A 6,258-nucleotide genomic window follows, 5' to 3' on the forward strand; every position below is an offset into this window, starting at 1 on the left:
CAACTTCTTAGGTCTTCTTCGACCTAGCGACCACTTCCTGTCCTTTAACATACTCTTATTCAGAACTCAATGTAATAGCGCCTCCTTCTGGAACATTCCTTATCAGCAGCTAATGTCAGACACAGGGTAAGGAGTATGAACCATTAATCTTACTAGAACAGAAAATTATATAGCTTACAGATAAGCATTCTTGTTACTCCATATTAAAGTTAGACTATTACAGTTAGGATACCACAAATTGCAAGCATTAAATCGTCACCAACACGGTCATGCAGCACATCATTAGAAAGCTTAAAGTCTTGTGATTCCATCAAGCCCCCGCACAAAGGATAAGGTGTAATCATGTTATGAAGTTAAGAAACACTGCACCGTTTCTGTCTAAATCGAGCGTGCATCCCTACCTTTGTCCTCGTGTCTTTATCCACAGCGGTGAAAGATATTCATAAAAGTTGATTTCCTAAATCGCAAACACTCCAAGGAATTAGAATATCCAAGCCTTGTAATCCATAATTATCTGGTCCCCTCACAATCTTGTAGTTTCTGGCCAAGTTTCGACGTTCAGAAATCTAGATAGTGCATCATTTCTCGGTTTCTATAGCTTGTAACTTTTTCCCTGTGCGGCCTAAAACGAAGGTCGACACACCATTACAATCTGTGGCTTCTGCAGATTGCAATGAACCTTGTTCATCAGCCTATCAAGAGATACCCTCAAGCTAAGCCAATGATATCGCACAGTCGCCATTGGGCCCACCTGGGAAAGATTGACAGCCCACGAATTAGAAGATAAGGTCATAAAACTGGCATCCCTGTGTAGCCAATAAGAAGACGAGTTGATTGATATCAAACATGGCCAACAAAAACTATTCCTGTGATCTTTTACAGCTGTCTGAAGGCAAAAATATGGCCTTCTGATGGCATTTCAACATTTCATGAAATTATGATGACTTATTTCTATAAATCTATGTATGTACTTCTTTCAAACATATCTGTGAGTGATGTGGATGTGTTTTTGTATTTCAGAAGATGTGTCTTTAGCACTTTTTTGGCTTTTTTAGAAATAAGAAATAAGACAAACGCACAGACATATCTGAAGAAATACATTCATATAAAATCCATTTTATAAGTTATTTTTTTCTGCATTTTTTCTGTTCTAAGTTGAGACATGTGACTAGAGTACTGTTGTAGTATGTAGCCCATGTAATATGCTTACAGTAGTAGTTTTTATATTTTTTTCAGATGATTTACTTGGACGGAAATAGAAATTCTGTGTTCTAACCTCTGTAGCTCTGTGTCAGTAAGGCCTAGTGTCACACTGCCACTAGAAACAACAAGTTGAGAGTGTTAACTTCCCAATGAACTCAGGATCATCCCAGAGGGCCAAAGCATGTGGAAACTGCAGCACTTTTTTAAGGTTAAAAATTTAGGCGAGAAAATCATATATTTTCAAGTGGTTATCGAATCAGTATAGCTATTTTACATACTGTATATTTAATGTTTTTTGGAAAACAGTGGAGCTCATTGGCACAGGGGTGAAATGTGCATCAGGCAAATTAAGGGATCCATTCATTGTTGATTGTAATCACTTCAGGGGATCTGTTCATCATATAAACTATGAATATGATCAAATACCACCAGCTTAATCCTTGAATGTGGTTTAAGCAGGCTAGATCACGCGAAATTGACTTCTACCCCTCACAGTGTTTCATGTGAAATGATAGTTAATGCATCATGAAAAACGCACTACATGTGAGCATTACAGTTGTTGTCAAATGGGAATTAACATTTGAAGACATACTTGAAAACAAGGCAGAAAAACACTAATTACAACACTACTACCTGATTCATTTGAATATGAAAAAAATTAAATGGCCTCACCTTATTGGCTGAATATTGCATTTGTATTTACAAAAGTATAATTTTAGAATTAAAGTTGACTTGATTAGCTACTTGCTACATTATGCATTGTTGCAGCAAAAGAGTAAAAAACGCAAAATGCCTTTTTGTTATTTTTCTTTATTTCTTCCCATGTCTCCCTTTCTTCTTTTCTGTTAATTTACTTGTTGCTTCATTTGACTGGTGATTGAACGCCACTGGGTGTTCAGAGAATTTCACACGTGGTCGGGACCGGGTAACCAACTGGAAAATCCCTCTTCAATCTTCACCTGGCATCTTCATTCCATTTCCTCCCTGTCCTGTTATTTCTATTCTCTACTCACGTACCCTTCATTTCTGTACAGTTATTTTTCTCCTCAGTATCATTTCCTCCTCTCCTTTCTGCATCCTTGCTTAACCCTTGGTAGACCTTTTAATGTGAATAGAAGCACATTAAAAAGTAATATCTTCTATGTATTGCCTTTTATCTCCCACTCATATTATCATACTCATACTCATATCATCTCTGCAATAAAGTGCATTCAGAAGCTGACATTAATTTTAATGATAATATCTGCTCTTGGTATCTCATACAATGCTTTTTTCATTAATTTATTTCTGCATGAGGAGACATGCCCAGGTTATGAAGTTGTGATTAGCATTTGTTTATAGACTCATATTTCCTCCTATACATAGCTATATTCTGCTGTGTTTTACCAAAAACTGGAAAACTACAACACATTCTCAAACCCAGCATGTCAAAAAGCAACGCTCAGCCAAATTTTGTTTCTGGCACATCCACCTCTGATTGGCCAAAGCTATGTTTCTGTTGACCCTTTCCTGCTTGACGAATATTGGTACTTTTTACTCCTTACATTTTACAAAACTGACTCGTTACTTTGGTTTTGTACAAAAGGTAGTCTATCAAGTGTGATTGTGAGTGTGTGTTGAAAAATAGCGCGGACACGCACCTTGAACCGCGAGTGGGCGCGCAGCCGCGCACGCCACACAGAGAAAAAGCGAGAGAAAAGAAGAAGAGACTAGCTGTCCCGTCGGAGGACAATCAGTTGAGATTATGTGTGTGAGTCCGTGGGAACTGTAAATTGTATAATTTATGTTGTCAGTTCATCTAAGCCTGTTGTCTATGTCTCTGTCACAGTAATCATATATGTGATGTTTTAGGCCTATTCGCAGACATCCATTTAAATATCTTTATAAGTTATATAAAGAGCCTTTTTTCCATGTCCACTGAAGTTTCTCAGCTTGCACTCTAGTAACATTTGTGTCATTCGCAAAGCTACTTTTACTTTTATAATTTAAGTACATTTCCAAGCCTATACTTTGTTAATTTTACTTGAGTAAAGAAATAAAATCAGTATTTTTTACTTTTACCAGAGTATTTTTAACACAAGTATCTGTACTTAGTACGGGAAGTGAGTACTTTTGCCATCTCTGAAAATCGTCTACAAAAGATACCAATATGCCCAGGTAAGATGTCCACTGTATGGTAACACACAGCTATATAAAGTGTGAAAAACACAAGCTTCACTAAAGTAAAACTGTTCACTTAGTGCAAAGTAATGGAGGTGGAAGCACTAGAAACTCCACATTCATTTGTATTTATAGATGATGCAGGTGCCTGGCAAGTCAGGAAATCCACATTTTTTTATTACTACTACGGACCTTTAGTTTGTAACTTTTTCCAGTAGTTTTGTTAATTACTAAAGACAAAACAAAAATATTTAACTATTGCAAAAAACTGCTCATTTTTTTATCCCTTCTTGTGAAAACTGATTATGTAATAAAATAAAGTAAATTCATGTAAAATAATTTTAATCTTCTTATATAAAATATGATATATATAATATTCCAACCCAGTTTGGGAAATGGTCACGTTATTTTAGTTTGTTTTTTTTCCTATTTTTTGATGGGTTTTTTCCCGTTATTAGTGACAGTGAATAGACAGGAAAAGTGGAGAGAGATGGGGGGATGACACACTTCAAAGGGCCGCAGGTCTAATTCGAACACGGGCCGCTGCAGGATTCAGACAAAATGGGGAGAACGCTCTTACTGGGGGGACTAGAGGCCGCCCCTGGTCACATTATTTTGATCTATTTTGATTGTCAACAAGGACACGATTTTCTCATTTATTTTGTGGTGACCACCACAAAGTAAATGAGAAAATCGTGTCCTTGTTGACAATAATGGCCGCTGGGACACAATCCGCGGTCTCTGGGGGACGCAACGGGGAAATAAAATGCCACACGCCGGCGACATCGGCCATGACACGGGGCTGCTCCACAACAGGGAAATGACCCTGTACACAAATCAATAGATTAAATAACTTCACCATTTCACAATGAGACTGGGCTGGATATTCATTATATTCTAATAATGAATATTGATTGTTTGCTGCACTGAGCCTGTTTTGAGACGTGTGAAGAATTGTGTTGTTTGGAATGTCTTTTGCAGGTAATGTGAACCGTTCAGAGACCTCAGCTCAGGTGACTGTTGATAAAGCAGACTGTGGTTGAGTTGACGGGTTTTGCACGTGGCTTTGGTTGTGACCACGTTTAGCAATCGAAAAAAAAAGGGTAAGCTAAACTTTTCAATTATGGGGCGCCGTTTGTAAATGGCTCATGCTGAAAATAACAGCAACATTTTGTCACATTTAGCTTTAAATAATGTTTTAAAAAATGGTATGAAATTTTAAGGGTCACTTTCTTGCACATTTACAAAAATATTTGTCAACTTGGAAATATTTTAAATAGTTAAATCCCAATATTAAATGTTACACCTAAATGTTAAATGTTGAATTCAAATGCTAAATCTAAATCTAAATGTTAAATCTAAATCTAAATGTTAAATCTAAAACTAAATGTTAAATCTAAATATTAAATCTAAATCTAAATGTTAAATCTAAAACTAAATGTTAAAGCTAAATCTAAATGTTAAATCTAAATATTAAATTTAAATCTAAATCTAAATGTTAAATCTAAATCTAAATGTTGAATCTAAACATTAAATCTATATCTAAATGTTAAATCTAAATGTTTTGGGTGAAACTAAATATTTAGCTAATATGCAAATGAAATGCCGGTAACCGGAAGTACCAAAATAGAAGCTCGAGGAGGTCAGTGTATGTTTATAGTGTCAAAAAGCGAATAAAAATCATCTCATCCGGGGAAATGGACTCTTGAACTTATTTTTTAGTTTCACCCGAAACATTTAGAATTAACATTTAGATTTAACATTTAGATTAAGATTTAATATTTAGATTTAACATTAAGATTTAGATTTAATATTTAGATTTAACATTTAGATTTAGATTTAGATTTAACATTTAGATTTAGATGTAGATTTAATATTTAGATTTAGCTTTAACATTTAGATTTAGATGTAGATTTAATATTTAGATTTAGCTTTAACATTTAGATTTAGATTTAAGATTTAGATTTAGATTTAACGTTTAGATTTAGATTTAACATTTAGATTTAGATTTAGCATTTAGATTTAACATTTAACATTTAGGTGTAACATTTAATATTTGGATTTACCTATTTAAAATATTTCCAAGTTGACAAATATTGTTGTAAATGTGCAAGAAAGTGACCCTCAAAATTTCATATCAGTTTTTTAAACATTATTTAAAGCTAAATGTGATAAAATGTTGCTGTTATTTTCAGCATGAGCCATTTACAAACGGCGCCCCATATTCAACCACTAGAGTTTTACCGGCAAGTAAATGTGGACCACGAGGTACTGCTGCCATTCATCTGCATGAATCTGAGCATCTGAGTTTAGTTTGCTATCTGCTACCAAATGCTCACCAAGACATTTTTAAGCAAGCAAAATATACCAATTACCTTTTGATGAAGTGTAAACACAGTGAGAGGGCCAAATGCTACCTTCAGACTGCAAGCAAATCAGATTTGATTCTCAAATCAGATTGTTAAAACAGATTGTCCACACTGTTATTTCCAAGTGATCAGATCGGATTTGTGTGTCTAGATACCACCAAACTATCTGCATGGGTTGCTCTGGTTAAAGACATAGTGTAGCTACACTGGGGATTGGGCTTTCCAACAAGGAAGCTTTAGAAATGGAGGTCCATCATTCCATCTCCCACTCCGCTGTTAAGTTTTGGTGCCAAACCGACTGTTCTTTTATTCCTTGTCCTCCATAGGCAGGCACATGCACACATAGATATCAGTGGGGGCTTGAGCACCAGCACTTTTCTTCATTGAGAGGATGCTTTTTTCTTTATTTCTTATGAATATACAGTATTTACTATATAAAAATACTATATAATATATATATATATATATATATATATATATATACACTCACCGGCCACTTTATTAGGTACCCCATGCTAGTAACGGG

The 6,258-nt window shown here is 35.2% G+C and overlaps 1 long non-coding RNA gene across 1 annotated transcript in view; it reads right to left on the reverse strand.

Moving 5' to 3' along the window:
- Window positions 1-6,258, reverse strand: part of LOC117951091 — a 12,945-nt gene that overhangs the window by 6,420 nt on the left and 267 nt on the right. The window contains exon 2 of the long non-coding RNA XR_004658054.1: window positions 3,174-3,178. This is a non-coding gene — a long non-coding RNA (uncharacterized LOC117951091). The remainder of the gene's footprint in view (window positions 1-3,173; window positions 3,179-6,258) is intronic.

Source organism: Etheostoma cragini, chromosome 9, assembly GCF_013103735.1.
Source record: "Etheostoma cragini isolate CJK2018 chromosome 9, CSU_Ecrag_1.0, whole genome shotgun sequence".
NCBI classification, from domain to species: domain Eukaryota; kingdom Metazoa; phylum Chordata; class Actinopteri; order Perciformes; family Percidae; genus Etheostoma; species Etheostoma cragini.